Source organism: Schistocerca serialis, chromosome 9 (genome assembly GCF_023864345.2).
Source record: "Schistocerca serialis cubense isolate TAMUIC-IGC-003099 chromosome 9, iqSchSeri2.2, whole genome shotgun sequence".
Classification (NCBI taxonomy): domain Eukaryota; kingdom Metazoa; phylum Arthropoda; class Insecta; order Orthoptera; family Acrididae; genus Schistocerca; species Schistocerca serialis.
In genome coordinates, this window is record NC_064646.1 from 176,900,139 (window position 1) to 176,917,808 (window position 17,670).

General features: G+C 42.2%; 1 protein-coding gene across 1 annotated transcript in view; it reads left to right on the forward strand.

Annotated features, from left to right (window-relative positions):
- The window catches only part of LOC126418705 (putative fatty acyl-CoA reductase CG5065), a 487,119-nt gene that overhangs the window by 97,004 nt on the left and 372,445 nt on the right, over positions 1-17,670 (forward strand). The window lies entirely within an intron of this gene.

The window sequence follows — 17,670 nt, forward strand, 5'->3', positions numbered from 1 at the left end:
TCGTCGATGTTGTTAGTGTCCTCTGGATGCAAGTATTTTTACTTAAAAAAATACATGATACAATATTAAGGGTGTACTATAAAGGTCTAAAGACAGTTTCGTAATTCGTTTGTTATTTTATTGAAAAAAATCTCGAATATCGGAAAACCGAGCGTCCCCAAGGTCTACACATCATTTGCCTTTAGTGGAACAAAAAAATATTTCAAATAGTTTAAATAGGTCCTAATTTTTTGCGTTTAAAAATGACAATCATCTAATTTGGTCTAGATCAAAGGTGGCTAGTCATAGGACTGAGAGTATTGGTACAAAAATAGAACGTTATAAGGTGTTTACTGATTTGCATTACAAAAACATTACATAATTTTTTACCTTATTGCTTTGGCTTTTTGGTTCTTGAAATGGCATTTAAAAACACTCCAGTATAAATCAGACAACTTACGACTAATAGAAGGCAACTGTACCACAACACTTCCAGAGGGTTAAAAAAAAATCAGTTTCTGTTGTTAACGTATCCAGGCAAGATATTCAAAAATCATTAGAAAAATACTAAAATCAGAAAAAAATTTTTTTCTAAGAACCACAACAATGCAAATTCATTTCATTGTAAACACTTAAGTGTAGTATTTTTGTACTATAACTTAGTCGTGTGATGATTCACATTTGAGCTAGATCGTTTTCGTCCATAAAATTAGGTGAAAATTTTTTTGTGATTCGTTTTGCAAAATGTTTCGCCAAGGATGCAGAATAACACAAATTTGATAGCAGCATTGTATCGTACTGGCAGAGTCGCGCTGTTACTCATTTAGATCGCTGGTGGGCAACCAGCGGCCCGCAGAAGTTTGTGGGAGTAAGAGCGAGGCGCTACCGATTTTTGCAACGAACGTTTGCAAGACAACTCTTGTCATACATCTTAAGCAAATAAACAACGATCAAGAGGCGTAAATAAATCTGAAGATAGTTGAACATAAAATGAATGTTATGTACTCTCAAAAATGCATATTTTTAGGCATACGTTGTCGCCGTGTCTTTTCGGAGAAGAGGTGCCATTCATATCGGTGGATTACCCCATAAACATTGTCACGGACGGTGTAGTTTCGTCTTTATGCATTAGGAACGCTGCTGTCGCGTAGCCACATGACGAAATGGCCCACGAGCTCAACTAAGTACGTCATTAAGGACCGCAGGTCACCAGAGGTCGCCATGCCTGGTTTATATACTTGCTATATATTTCAGTCTGCAATGTTAGTTATCAACGATACATTAAACTCTTATAATGTTCCTCTATTTACGTCGTAATCCAGATTACCCTTCACCACTGCCACAAAGTTATTTGTATTAAATTGTTAGTCCGGATTCTATCCTGCTGTGCTACAAAGTAATACATGCTTGACCGAAGCAACACTCTACTTTGAGTTGAAAATAGCTGGAGAATTACTGTCGACTCAAGATGCAAATGGGCACATTCTTTAGATACTATCCTACTACAGTCGAGCCATGTCGCAGATTTGTGCTAAACAAAAAGACTACTAAATTTCTTATTTGCAAAGACGTCCAGCCCCTCGCGTTACTAGTTTCTTTTTGAGCAATGTTCGGATAGAAAAAAAATGGCTCTGAGCACTATGGGACTTAACTGCTGTGGTCATCAGTCCCCTAGAACTTAGAACTACTTAAACCTAACTAACCTATGGACGTCACACACATCCATGCCTGAGGCAGGATTCGAACCTGCGACCGTAGTGGTCGCGCGGCTCCAGACTGCAGCGCCTAGAACCGCACGGCCACACCGGCCGGCTGTTCGGATAGAGAAGCCCTGCCTTGTTGGTTGCAATTTTACTGTTACCGCCCCTGTTAATTTCGCGTCTGTTGCAGTAGACTGAGGAAACACATAAGTGTGGATACTGAATTAACATTTTGCTATTACAGCATTACACTTATTGTTCATACAACTCACAGATTTAAAGCTCAAGCACTGTCCTTCCCAGTTTATGTCTCTAGACAGATGTCATTAAAAACCGATGACCAAGAGATTTAATGCATTTCGCACTTTGAGAACCCTTAGTAATAGTAAACAAAATATCTGTCTTAATGTTGCTCTACCAAGAACCGATGGAAGAGTCTTTTAACATAAAATTTTTGTCATTCATTGGTGTGAAAGCCTTCCATGTCAAGCCTTCGCAACAGTGTGAACTTCACACAGAGGTCAGTCCCACATAGAAAACTCTTTCGCAGCAACACCGTCTGTGCATTTGGGATATAGAGTGGAAATCAGTAAAGGGCTAAGTGCTATTTTTGTAGTAAGACTAAAAAAACCAAGTTCATTTCTAGTAGTGTATACGAGCCCCGGAAGATAGCATGAGCGGTATGTGTCGGCCCACTGTTGAGGCTAAGGCCGGTTAAGAGCCAGAAAGCTATGCAGTTGTTTGGAGAGTGTGGAAGATATTTTGCCTAGATTGAAAGATGTAGGAGGCTGGAAGAATGTCAGAGTGACAAGTATTTAAAAATGGTTCAAATGGCTCTGAGCGCTATGGGTCTTAACTTCTGAGGTCATCAGTCCCCTAGAACTTAGAACTACTTAAACCTAAGGACATCACACACATCCATGCCGCCAAGTATCTCATGACCTAGTAAAACTTACTGAGAATGTGGCACCTAACAGTCCATTTGTGGTTACCGTGCTCTAGCCTGAGAACCTCTTAAAAAAGGAAGAAGAGGCAGCCAGTAGCCATATTAACACAACGGTAAATGTATCCAAATTTACTTGGATTCAAGTGAACAAAAATGCACCTCGTAATGTCGAGACGAGAACAATGTTCAGTGAACTTTAAGACAGGAGCGCCTACACGATTTTCAAGAAAAGGTTACCACGGACATAATAAAGAACTTCATTTTACCGTTACAACAAAGTAAAAACCATTTTCAGCTGAATAAAAAAAAGAATCTGCAACTGATGAGGCCTTATTTGAAAGTAGGTAATATAACATTTTTGAACAATTAATCATTTAAAATTGTGTTTTGTGCACCAAAAAAGTAAAATAGGAATAAAAGTAGTGTAATTACAGGGTTGTGTATCTGTAAAATTTTTATTATTAAAAAACTGATAAATGCTTACCTAGTTTTTGCCGATATCGGTATCGCATGTAACATGTTCTGCGTTTTTTAGGATGAAATTTTTTCATTGATAAAAAGAAGGGAACTTAAAGAAACTTTTGCAGGAGAAATAAGTGACTTACTGTCGACAATAAATAAAAAAAAATTTTTAAGTTTTTCGTTAAAATACTTTTGTAAAAACTTGGAATCAGTGTATTGGCACTTAGTCGGTTATTGATTTTTCACTCTACAATTGTGCTGCCCACCGAAATGTTATTGACATCGGAAAGCATTAGCAGTATGTAGAAATACTATAAAAACTGCATCGACACCATAGGATCATCAGAATAGAATTTATTGTTCAGTTATAGAAGCAGAATCTTTTTCGAATTGTTTTCAGCATGTGACAACTCATAAAGGTATGTTTCCTCGTTCACACACATCGGTGTGTGCACCCTTAGTGGCACCGATGATGTCTAGTCGGAATTCCTTTTCTTTACACGTACAATTCAACATCTCCACGGTAACGTGTTCAAATCCATTGCATCTGCTTGCACTCGAGTCCTATAGGTCTCTCACCGTGGTTCGGTACACCAGATTCTTTGCAAAACCGCACAGAAAGAAGTATACTGGTGTGAGCCCAGGGGATCGTGGCGGCCATCGAATTGGACCATCTCGTCCAATCTACCTATCGCTAAAGCAGCTGCACCTTGCAAGGATATAACCGTAACATGTTATGCAAGACATTGTGCACTGTTGATCGTCTCATTTCCAACTCTCTGGCCGCCGTACGCACCGTTTCTAGAACACTACCTATTTCCATAAATGACGTGTGCCAATCCTGAAGAGTTGGTCGGGACGGTGGTTGCCTTCCACACCGTGTTCGAAACTTTCGCTGTACTTGGGTATCGGACGTCATCTGTATGAAGCAGGCCACATACTGAGGTTTCTCCTGTGGGTCCACATTTTATCAGGTTTTAAAGTTCACATCCGCTTCAAAAATTGCATCACCTGGAAGGTTAAAAAAAGAACTGAGTTATCTTATCACATATTGAAAACCATTTGTTAATATCTAGTCCAGTTTTAAAGTTATTGAAGTCTTAAGTGGTAAAGATAAGTTTTGGTCACCCTGTATTTCAGGGAACTAATTAGGAATGCTTACATTCAGTTCGCTCTACTCGTGACGAATAACTACAGAGTTCGCAGGCCATCTGCTGACGCCGCTGTCGCTAAAGAGAGAATAATGTAGGTGTTCGTTTTACAAGTCAGCACACGTGAATCGAATAGCTAGAGCAATTCTCATCTCAGACTGACGAAGGCTGTCCTTGTCGTAGATCGTACGATCACTTCTTGAGTGTGAAAAAGACGAGGTGATCAAGAATATGGGTAACCGTCACACTTGCAGATTTGCTTTCGAAAGAGCGACAGAATTCAACACAGTTAAGTGTTCTTGTGCGACGTCACTTATCATGCAGAGACAAATTTTTATTTCACTCTGACATTCTTAGTCCACTGTTGGCTGAAATATTTATGGACCATTTTAAGCAAAATTTTCTAAAAACAGAACCTTTGAGTGCAAACATCAAATACTGGTTTAGATATGTAGATGACGTCCTGTGTATGTGGACTGGTACTGCAAGACAACTCAACACATTCTTGAAAAACCTAAACAGTCAACATAAAAATATCTAGTTCACTATGGAAATTGGCAACAAATCCATAAACTTCTTAGATCTCACCATTGACATCAGTACACGCACATTGTTTCAAAATTTACAGAAAAACAACTACTACAGATACAGTAATACCTTCTTGCTCACAACACCCCATAGCTCACAAACATGCAGCTTTCCACTCAATGGTACACCGTCTCATATCTATCCCCATGTCCAGAGATGATTGTAAAGCAGAGTTAGATACAATAGAATTTATTGCCACAGCCAATGGCTACAATCCAGCTCTTATTGACCACATCTTGCACAGGAAACAAAAACGGAAAATTATACCCCTCCTCTATGCCCCACCTGCTTCCCCATCCACTGTCTGCAAGAAATGGTGTACACTACCATTTCTAGGTCAGGTATCACAGATTGTAGCCAAAGCACTGAAATCCTGCAAGTATAGGGTTTCCTACTATGTGTGGAACACGACAGCCCAGTGTGTTTTTAATAGCAAAGACAAGATCCAGTTATCAGCCAACAGTGGGGTATACAAAATCACCTGTTCTGATTGTGACAAATTTTACATTGGTCAGTCAGGCACACACACATCAACTAGGCTGGCTGAACACGAACGCAGCTGGAGGATGCATAATTCAGACTCTGCATTTGCTGAGCATGTACTGAGTGAGGGTCACAACTACCAGCCAGTGTCCCATGTACTTCACTTAGCAAACAAAGGCCATAAACTCAACCTGCTGGAAGCCCTGGAAATTAACAAACATCTTGCTCACAGTTCAGATCTCATCCTAAATGACCAGACACAACTCAACATTTCCCCTCTCCTAAACTTCATATAATCATCTTTGTTGTTCATTACTTCCCACACTCTCTCTTCCTACATATTCCCATTTTCCTGTATTCATTAAGTTGTTTTATTTGTTGCAATTGTCTTTGTATTCCACATAGGCTGTAGTTTCAATAGTTGAGGGTTTCCTTTTAAATTGTACTTGTATTACTGTCCATGTTTAACTCCCCTTGTAGTTGTCTCATCAAATACTGTTCATACTTTTACTTTGCTCATTTATTTAATGAAAACTGGTACACAGCCACTGCTTTGATTATAATGTTAATGTTAAAATGCAGTACCACTACACTCTCAAACTGTAGGTTCCCTCAAACACCTCAATTTTCCTGCATTTATTAATTTCTGTTTATCTTATTGATATTGCTTAAGTTCCTTCTGTACTCTGTATTTACACTGACAACTGTCTCTTCTTTTTTAAATGGTTGTGTATCACTCTCCATGTTTCGTACCTCTTGATGCAGCCTTGTCTATCTTATTTTATTAGTTTTGTTTATTAATAGAAACTGTTATGTAGGCATGCTATTCCTATTTTGTGCTAAAGGTTTTCCTGTCAACTCCATTGTTGTTTATGTACTGTTCAGTTTTTACTTTTTCATTGCAAAGATATTACTTACTGTATGTTTCTACTTCAGTCTCGATGTGTTACTTCTCTTCCTATGTTGTTCTGCTAACATTTAACTTCTTTGGTGATAATACTCAGTAAATGTCTGAAGATGGCCTTGTAAGCCGAAAGCCGGTTAGCAATAAAAATAATATTGTAGAACGAAAGCAAACTGGTGCTTTTCATTTATTATAATGTTGTTCCACCAAGAACCGACGGAAGATTATGTTAATATACTAGAAATTGCTGGATTATGCTTATCAAATTGCTCTATAATTATTCTCTGAAATATAACACTTGAAATGGAGCGCTTTTATTGTATTCAGCCATCATTAGTCGCGAAATAAGATACGTAATGATGACTAGCTGATGTGGCGCGATCTCGTGCGTTTTCTGTGTGTGTGAAATCTTATGGGACTTAACTGCTAAGGTCATCAGTCCCTAAACTTACACACTACTTAACCTAAATTATCCTAAGGTCAAACACACACACCCATGCCCGAGGGAGGACTCGAACCTCCGCCGGGATCAGCCGCACTGTCCATGACTGCAGCGCCTTCGACCGCTTGGCTAATCCCGCGCGGCAATGCGTTTTCTGTTAATGTCGTAATTACCCTGGTGACTTCTTCAGAAGCACAGCCTGTCCTGAAGTGACGTATAATGTTCTTCAATTGAGTGAAATTATAACTAGCTGCAGCATACGTGTCAACAGAGTGCATAGACTTAACTATCTTATCCCTGTAAATTTCGTTTATTGCATTAGGTCTGGCTGTAACTACTAAATAAAGATTTTCGAGTAAAAGACGAGGGGTGTTGGTAAGTATAACGCAGAAATTTTTTTTTCTCGGGCAACTTTGATTGAAAAAATGCGGAATTTGTTGTGGATCATCGCGAAACATTCCCGCTTTAGCCGGTATAATTCCATGAAGTTCCGTTACCTGTCGGCGCTCTATGTAGCCTCCTTAATGGCGAGTGTAAAAGGAGTGCATTCCAAGCAGAGAGCTCTCATGGAGTTTCTTTTTGCGGAAAACCAAAGCATCGCACATATTCATAGGCGCTTGCGGGATGTCTACGGAGACCTTGCAGCAACAAACGCGCGGTGAGACGTGAGAGGCTGGGCGAGGCGTCTGTGCAACAAGGTCGCGCAAACCTGTCCGATCTCCAGCGTACTGGCCGGCCGCGCACAGCTGTGGCTACTGCAATGTTGGATAGTGCGGACGCTCTCATTAGAGGTGATCGACGGATCACAAATACCTCGCTGATGAAATGGACGTCTCCGTTGGTAGTGCTGACATGGTTTTCCAGCAGTTGTGATCAAAGTTGTGTGCTCTCCGTCTAACAGAAGACCATAAAGAGCAACAAAGAACCGTCTGTGCAAAACTGCTTCCGCGTTACGAGGCTAATCGTGACAATTTTTTGTTGAACATCGTCACAGGCGATGAAGCAAGGGTTCATCACTTCGAACTCGAAACAAAACGGCAGTCCATGGAGTGGCACCGCACACTCTCTCCTCTGAAGTAAAAGTTCAAAGCTGCACCCTCAGACGGTTATGTCATGGCGACGGTCTTCTGGTACTCTGAAGCCATTATTCTGTTTGACGTCCTCTCTCATGGAGCAACGCTGAACTGTATTGTGTTACCGTCAGGAAAAAATGGTTCAAATGGCTCTGAGCACTATGGGACTTAACATCTGAGGTCATCAGTCCCCTAGAACTTAGAACTACTTAAACCTAACTAACCAAAGGACATCACACACATCCATGCCCGAGGCAGGATTCGAACCTGCGACCGTAGCGGTCGCGCGGTTCCAGACTGAAGCGCCTAGAACCACTCAGCCATATTGGCCGGCACCGTCAGGAAACTGAAGAAACAAATACAGCGTGTTCGTCGCCACGAAGATGCAAACGAACGTCTCCTCCATGATAACGCAAGGCCTCACACAAGTCCGCGCATCTTCTCATCCACCCTGCGCTCGGATCTCGCAAGTTCCGACTTCTGCACTCTGCGGGAAGCAGTACTTGGATGATGGGGACTAATTGAGGCAGCAAAACATGGGCCCCGACATCGACCAATAAAGTGATACCATGTGGAGCATACAGGCTCTCCCGGTAAGGTGGCGCAAGGTCGTCGCATTAACGGAGATTATGTTGAAAAAATAGGGTTTTGTAGTCAAGAGTGGGGAATAATATGGTGTATTGGAATCCTGAGTAAACATACCTGTTTCCAGAAGAAAAGTTTCATTACTTACTGAATGCACCTGTTTCAGAAACAAAAGTACGATTATAGTCCGTTTGTAATAATTAAGTCATGCGCAAGTGGACATATTTAAAGCTCCATCCAGAGTTTGAAACAAAATATACTATATCTCGTAGATTTGAACTTACGACTTATTATATAAACAACCAGACTTTTCATGAGTTAATAAGCAGCTTGGAAAACCATACGATGCTTAATGGTTTCGGATGCTCGTTCAGATCATCATTCGTCAAGTTTTTGGAATCGGAAAGTTCACAGTTACGACTGTAAAGCACGCCACACGGAACTTTCATCCTTCTAAAGGAAGTTTCACTTTTCACTAAAACATTAGAAATTCTGTAAGCGTCGTCGACAACTAATCAAATTTTCGCAGATTAACCGAATTCTTCATAAAAATCTTGTACAATCTTAAAAAATTGACTAGAGCTCCAGAGAACATGAACTCGCATCACCAAAGCTAGCCACGACTCGTCCGTCGAGTTACCGTAGCGGTATCAAAACGCATGAAAGAAATCCTCTTTGATTTCCCGTATAATACAGTAGCCACTCGCTTCCTTCTTCATTTCATACAACACGACAGTCTCTGTCTTTTGATCAATCTCAGTTCCAGAATCAGTTTACACAAAAATCCAAACTAATAAATGCCAAAAAGCAATAAAAATAATCCCTCTTTACTGATCTGCAGGACTGAAATAAACATTGCTGTACTATAGCACCGAAAGCTGATTACTTCACACTCACCATATTTCCACATGTCAAAAAAATGGTTCACATGGCTCTGAGCACTACGGGACTTAACTTCTAAGGTCATCAGTCCCTTAGAACTTAGACCTACTTAAACCTAACTAACCTAAGGACATCACACACAACCATGCCCGAGGCAGGATTCGAACCTGCGACCGTAGCGGTCGCACGGTTCCATATTGTAGCGCCTAGAACCGCTCGGCCACCCCGGCCGGCCCACATCTGTCATTCACATCAAGGTTGTAAAATGTTTTCTACGGTAACTCGCCGTTAATGTTCAACAATTCGTAATTTACATGCATGCCGCATTCATCCCGTCAGTCACTCAGATAATCCAACATATAAAGTAAAAGTTGCTGTCAGAAACTGAAAGTAATACCTAAATTTTAGACATTTACCCAAATTTCTGTTTACTTGGTTATTTAATGATGTACTTAACTTAAATTCTTCGCTAACTTACATAAAACATTAGCGTGTTCGCAAGTCATTTATTATGGAAAATCATAAATTCTGTGTTTCAGGCCATATGTATTTCAAAAGTTAAATATTAAAGTGAAATTAATATTATCATTAAAAAAGGCCAAAGTTTCATAATAATTGGGTTACTATAACTGTCTTTACAGTTCATAGATGTGTACATAATATCTGCTTTCTGTAAAGTACACGGCAGTGTGGTTTGACGAACCAACAAGTAGTTCATGTGTCGTATGGTACACCCGAAGTGCGAAACCGTTCTGGAGAGTAATGAGTCACTGTGTGTGGCAAGAGAGTTTTGGACAGATTCCCCTTTCGCTGATGTGTATTACTACGCCTCTTGACGTCCAACACTGCTGCAGGAAATGGATTCAGCGTCATTGCAGAGGAAAATTTTGCCATCCGACAGTCTCAAAAATATTTCATAGGACTGAAGTCCAGGACCACTAATTTATCCACCAACTGACTTCCATGGGAATGATAATCAGTACAACCACCGTGAAAAAAAAGACACGATACGTATCCCTATACGTTATTTATCGAACTTCTTCTGACATGGGCCGGCCGTAGTGGCCATGCGGTTCTAGGCGCTACAGTCTGGAGCCGCGTGACCGCTACGGTCGCAGGTTCGATTCCTGCCTCGGGCATGGATGTGTGTGATGTCCTTAGGTTAGTTAGGTTTAAGTATTTCTAAGTTCTAGGGGACTGATAACCACAGCAGTTAAGTCCCATAGTGCTCAGAGCCATTTGAACCATCTTCAGACATGCGGGTGCACAGGTTTGGCTGTTGTTCGCTTTCCATTGATGAGACTTCACTGTATTGACTCATTTGCCGACAAATGAGTGGTTGTTTTGTGTGCTACGCTCTCTTTAGATGTGATTACGCCAGTCGTGTGGCTTCACACTAAATATACTTCTCAAAGAAGAAACTTGTGTTGGTGCATAAGTTCGTACCGTTTTTTCCATAAGTTTCAGAGACTTTAGTCATCAATATAATGTATTCTCCTTCACTATTCACAACAGGTTGCCAACGGTGGCATAACTTTTCGATTCCGCGACTGTAGAAATCACTTGATTTTGATGCGAAGAACATGTGGAGCCATGTTCGGAGCCCTTTCGCTGGGAAGGAAGTTGCTTGAAGGTTGTTGGAGAGCGGAAAAGGTGAAAATCTGAGGCGCAAGATCAAGTGAATAAGGTGGGTGTGGAATAAATTCCCAACCCAACTCCTGTATAATGTTTTTTTGGTCAATCTAGCACAACGCGGACGAGTAGCATCTTTTCACGCTCTCTTCCTGGTAGTCGTTCTTTGATTGCGTCTGCAAGACGTCTTAGTTTTTGACAGTGTCAGCAGTGATAATACACCTTGGGGAAGCAATCGTAGTACACCATACCGTCGCTGTTTCACCAGATGCATAACATCATAAAACACCCTCCTTTTCAACTTTCCACATTGCAAGGAAATGTCGCACAACCTTGCACATTGTATGCAAATGGCCGGCCGCCGTGGAAGAGCGGTTCTAGGCGCTTCAGTCTGGAACCGCGCGACCACTACGGTCGCAGGTTCGAATCCTGCCTTGGGCATGGATGTGTGTGACGAACTTAGGTTTTTTTTAGGTTTAAGCAGTTCTAAGTTCTAGGGAACTGATGACCTCTGATGTTGAGTCCCATGGTGCTTAGAGCCATTTGAACCATTTTTGAGCACATCGTGGTCTTCGCTCTCAACTTGCCGATAGCATATTTTTGTACACTGATCGTTCCAAGTCCGCCCACGGTGTTGGCTGTGCTTTTGTCGTCGGGGATGATAAGTTTCAATACCGGCTTCTCGACCAGTGCACAATTTTTACCGCAGAGCTTTTTGCCCTCAATCAGGCTGTTCACTACGTCCGGAGGCACCAGCTCACTCGCTGCGTGATCTGCTCTGTGACTCCCTCAGTGCCCTTCAGAGGCTGGTTGATTCAGGTCCAGTCCACCCCTTCGTTCAGCGGATCCAGGACTGCGTGCGTTTGTTCCCGGATGGGGGAGCCCAGGTGATGTTCATGTGGGTTCCTGGCCATGTTGGTGTGCCAGGGAATGACGCTGCCGATGCTGCAGCCAAGGCCGCATCCATCTCCGTCGGCCCGCCTCTTACTCTGTTCCCTCGCAAGATATTCGTACTTTTCTCTATCGGCGTATCACGTCACTTTGGCATGACCATTGGTGCTCCCTTCATGAGAACAAACTCCGAGTAGTCAAACCTCTCCAAACAGCCTGGTCGACTTCCTCCCGGCCGTCTCGCCGTGAGGAAGTAATGTTAGCTCGGTTGTGAATGGAGCACTGCCGCTTTAGTCACCGCCACTTGTTGAGTGACGACCCTGCACCCAGCTGCCCCTTCTGTAGCCAGCCATTAACAGTCAGACATTTACTGATTGTCTGCCCCGATTTTAGCCACTTACGTCTCAGGGTCGGGCTGCCGCCTGCTTTGCCGGACAATTTAACGCATGTGCGAGCTGTGGGTCGCGTTTTAAGTTTTTTTTTTAAATCAGTAATATGACAAAAGAGATTTGATTTCTACTTGGTGACTCCGGTGTCTTGTCGACGTCCTTTAGATACTCTTCCGTGACGTCTTGATGTTTTAGATTAGTTTTTCCTCCCTTTCTGTATTGGACCTCGAAACGGTCCCAGCATTCTATGATTCTATACTGGGCGCCTATGACCTTAGATGTTTTGGGCCCTAAAATAAAAAAAAGCACATCGTGGTAGTACGTGCTTAGAGTTCACCTTCACGACGGTGACCACGAATAATTCCTGCTTCTGCTCTGCGTTCGTGTGCTACTTTCAAGACGCGCTCCAACTATGTTGCAGTCTGCAGCATAATTCGATGGCCAGAGCCAGAGTTATCGATCGGCTGATGGTGCCTGCTCGTGGACGACCTCTCATAATCTTCTATTATTTACAGTTGCTTTAAAGCACATCCATTGTCATGAAATTTCGAAGCACTTCCGTAAAATTTGCTGTCTAGTTCTGTGAGTGACCATCTGCTTTCCTACTGACTACGATTCACAGTGCAACACATTGCGGGAGAACAAAAATCAGCGTCACTCGAGTCTGAGTGAGCACGAGTACCCAATACCGCCGAATAACGACCGCAGTTGCGGTCTCCGTTTTGTTAGTCGCTTGCATAGTTTACAAATGTGTAGATGGGTGGACCCAGTCTTGTTCCTGTAATAATATTGAGCACATACATTGGACGGTATCGGGCACCAAAATTAGCCGCCTCCCTCACCCTCTCGTACAGGCTGCATCAGGATATCTCGACAGATCCCGTAATCGTTTCGGCGAGTGTAGATATTTTGCAGCGCAAGTCGATGTTTGCTGAAGAGGTGACGCAAACCAGCACTAGCACCGTGTCGCAGGAAGTAACGCGGCACGCTCCGTGGCACTCAGCGCTTCCGGCGGATGACGATCAGCCACAGGATCTGTACTCGGCCGCGTAGCCGCAGAGCGTCCAGCAGCTAGGCTCAAAGACGCTAATCACCAAACTGACTGCGGAGGCCATGCAAAGCAAGCCCTGTCATTGGGCTCCTTGCGGCCTGTCCAGCGCTTGGGTACCGTGAAGTTCAACCAGTCGCTCACATTGAACATTTATAAGGTTCTCGGTAAAACTGTTTGAGTTGCTCTTTCATTTGACATATAATTTATAACTAAGTTTAATGTAATAAATATTATAAATAGTTAAAACCCCGATATTTATAAACACCCTGTACCGTTTATTTACTGAACTCTGAAGTATATGGTGGTCCGGCCTAGAGCAGAAGAAGAAATGTGATACTGCATTCTGTGGGTTCGCAGTCTTATTAAAAGCTAGTTGTAATTTGGAAATTTGTGGTAAGGTCCTATGGCGCGCGCGCGCGCACACACACACACACACACACACACACACACACACACACACACACACACACACACACACACACACACACACGGGGGACACGAACCTCCGAAGGGGGGGGGGGGGGGGAGGGGGAGTCGCGCGAACCGTGACAAGGCGCCGACTACCGCGCGGCGAAAGCTAGTTAATCAGTGTAGGACAAAAGATAAGTTTTATGATACTACATCAGTAGTGCTCGGTTTTGTTTTCCCGGCATGTTGTACGTTAACAGTGAGTGATATACAACAGTACGGATGGGTCTGCTGGTACGAGGTGGCCGATATGCACCTCGTGTATGGGTTCATTGTACGCAGTGAAAGTGCGGCACAAAGACGCTGTGCTGACTGTTTCCACAGCGATGGCAACTCCATCACAATATTTTTGCACCTGTACATACATTGGGGGCCTACGAGAAACTGCATCTATATTAGTTTGGAAGATACTGACCGTGTTCCGTTCGCCTGAATTCCCGGTCTGGAAGACAGTGTTACACCCTGTTGGTAACAGTCGTGTCATAGTAGTCGGCACGTTTTAAGAGCTGTGAAGACAATCCAAAAAACTTATCTGAGAATCTTACGTGAACAAAAATCGGAACTGTATCATCCACAGTAGGTGCAGCCAACAGATTTCTCGAGTGTGGCTTGCTAATTGGTTTCTACATCAATGTGCTTTCATGTTCATAAACATATCCATGTTTATAAGAGGAGCATGTTCAAAAGCACATTTGGCATGTAAGTATTACGTAAACGTACAGCCACTGGTCTGTCGATACGTTCAATAAACGTTTGCTTTGAATGTACTGGCTGTTATTGTCAACCATTAAGTGGCCAAATCTTATGTACTTTTAGATAAATAGAACGAAGTCCTGTGCAGAACATTCCTCCAATATGAATATGTTCTCCCACATTTCCTAGAAGTAGTGTCGTTCAGAATTAGCTTACATAGTTTCAACATTACGGGGCGCCAACCCACTGCTCCGGTAAACATATTTTAGAGAGAGGACGCACAAATTCATCATGTGTATCGTCGTCAGCACTGATTTGTGGAGGTGACTGTAATACCACTGTATATTTTATTGTTTTGCTACGTGCGTGTTCTCGCTTAAATGTTAAACAGATCGGAATGGCTCAGGATTTTATACCATGACATAGGTGTATTGTTTCTGGGCCACGATCTGTTTAATTCAGAAAGATCGTATTTGAACACTAAGGACGTCTTTTATGGGTTGAGTTTCTGATAAATGCTGGTAAGTTCTGTATTTATCAGTGTGTGCCAAACGCAAGGCGGAGTAAACAACATGCCCCTCTTCCTTAACGTGATGCTGTAACTCCAAAAATTATGTACCTGATACAGTGGTTCTTACGTGAATAATAGTTTTTGTAGTAGTGCAGACGAATATGTGTTAGTTGATGTTTGGCCACGGTTCGCGCTTACCACAGCGCTATGCTCTCTAGCACTGTCACAGCACAGAGCGTTCAGTTGTATCTGGCGTGTGTAGTGTTAGCTGTAATCAAATGGTTCAAATGGCTCCAATCACTATGGGATTTAACATTGGAGATCATCAGTCCCCTAGACTTAAAACTACTTAAACCTAACTAACCTAAGGACATCACACACATCTGTGCCCGAGGCAGGATTCGAACCTGCGACCGGACTGAAGCGCCTAGAACCGCTCGGCCACAGCGGCTGGCTAGCTGTAATTCCTGTTTTTAATTCGCACCCGGTCTTACGATGGGACGACTATTATGTATGTTCACATATGGCGTGTAATATTTCGAAGATATGTCGTTCGGACGTGTCTGATATCTACGGGCATTGTAAGTAATGCTCCTTAAATTGCTCATAAAATATTATCATATTCCGTGCATTTTGTACTCGTACGTTTTATTGATTTCGGTCTTCTCCTTGCACTTGAAAATGGCTTTACAACCGAAATCACGATTGTAAAATAAATAAATAATAAAAAAGTGGCAGATGGCGATATTGATTTCATTTAAAGAGTATACGAGTATTATGACTGTGTTCTCCAACAAAGGAAAAATACTAGGGAATGTCAAAGATCCAGCAGCTCTCCTTCTTATACAACAAAAATATATTTGTTGCTTGACATTGGAGAACCGCTGTGCGTACTTCGTAATTTTTAGTGCGAGTGTGTATCTTGGCTGCAGGTAGAAAAACACAAATATACTCTTAGTGCTGCTTGGCAAGCCTTGGCCGGCTTGTTGGTCCGTGGTATGTAATGTACTCTTTCACGCCTGAATTTCAAACATTTCAGCCGAAATAAAGATTACTAGGGCGTATGTACACATGCAGACAATGTGATATGTAAGTAGCCAAATATTTTACGGTGACCTTGCGGAAGTCACTTTTGTACCTGTAGCTATTTACACAATTGTGGGAAAAGTTGAATTATTCTCGTATCTACGACGCAAAGTTATAGAAGTCCGAAGCAAGAAAGAAATCAGAAATATATTGGCGCAGGCGACGAAAACGTTTCTTCTACAAAAGAGATCTACAGGTATCACATAGTGACATGGAAAAAAGTTCTAGAAAGTGTACGTCTGGAGCACACCACTATGTGGACGTGAAACGTGGACCATCGGAAACCGGCAAAGGATGAAGCCATTATGGTGTGGTGCTGTCAAAATATGGTAAAAATTAATTGCGAAATGAATTGCTAATATGTGAGAAAATAAGTCCGTGGAAGACTGGAAAAGACGGTCAGCACTAAGCAAGTCGAATGCGTAAAGAATTTAAATAAAAGAAATTACAATATACTTAAAATTGCATATAATGCTTTTTCTGTACATGGTGGTTTCGCGGTGGTAGCAACAATTGTCTGTCTGGTAACGTAACAGGAAACAAATTTCCGGTTTGTATCAACAGCTATTACTAAATTCTGTGAGATAATGCCATATTTTGGAAAATAATGAGGAGGGGAACATTAACTTCGGTGCGACCGCAGACGTGTAATCCGACCCACACATAACGTAGACTCAACAAAGGTTTACCTATGTCCTTCGACGGAGTGTACAAATTGGTTTACAGGACCATTTTATTTACACTTGCTGTTCCTGTGACCGGTCTCTATATGCAGATGGTAGGTTTGTGCTTTGCCGCATTTATGACTACGAAAAAAAAGACATGTCGTCAACGATGAGGACGTCAGAAACTGAGCACAAACTCTGGTTCTAAAAGGATGGGGAACGATGTTCGGTGTGTCCTTTCAGGGATACTATCTCGACTTTTTCCTCCGGCGAACCACTTTTTCCGAATTAAAGTCCATTGTTTTAAGTACTATACCATTTCTCGCTTATAGTTGACGATGTGAAGAAGGTGGTACAGATGGAAACTCGATTTTACTCTTACTACCTAGACAGTTAAGATTACCGAAACATCGCAGTTTGACATCTGTTGTCTTGTACTTAGCACATAAATTGGGCGGATATTTGTCTGATATACCATTAGACATCGGGTCATATTTTTCAGATTTCTGGGCTATTTTTGCCAAATGTTTCACAGCTAACATTGGCGTCATTTGTATCACGACCTGTTGACGATGTAGAGAATTTTGTTAAAAGGGTACTATGGTTCGATTTGGAAACAACAGATTTAGGCATTACCATTCGTAAATTTAATAAAACTGAACGCTTGATAGTGTATTGCAATAGTATGAGTACTAGTAAAAGTAAAGAAAAAATGCCGAGTATTGTGATTTCTTGGACCGTTTATTAAATAATTGGTGTACACACGTTTGTTACATACTTGTAAATGTTGCAAATATCACAACAACAAAATGCAGCTATAATGCGTAGCATCTGGCGACACGGATTATGTTGTACAGGTAGCTCCGCCTAATGTGTAAGCACAGAACCTCGTAAGCCATATGTTAGCATGCGCGTTATCTGCATAAGACTACTTCCGGCAAGAGCTTTTGGGAAGGACGCTCTGTAATGGTACGCTGTGCACGGTCTTCGATCGAGTCCAGGGTTGCATCGTGGTCCTACGTGTCTCCGCCCTTGGCGAGGGTCTCAGGTTTAACTAAAAGGCGCTCCTTGAGGTAGCCCTCAAGTGCT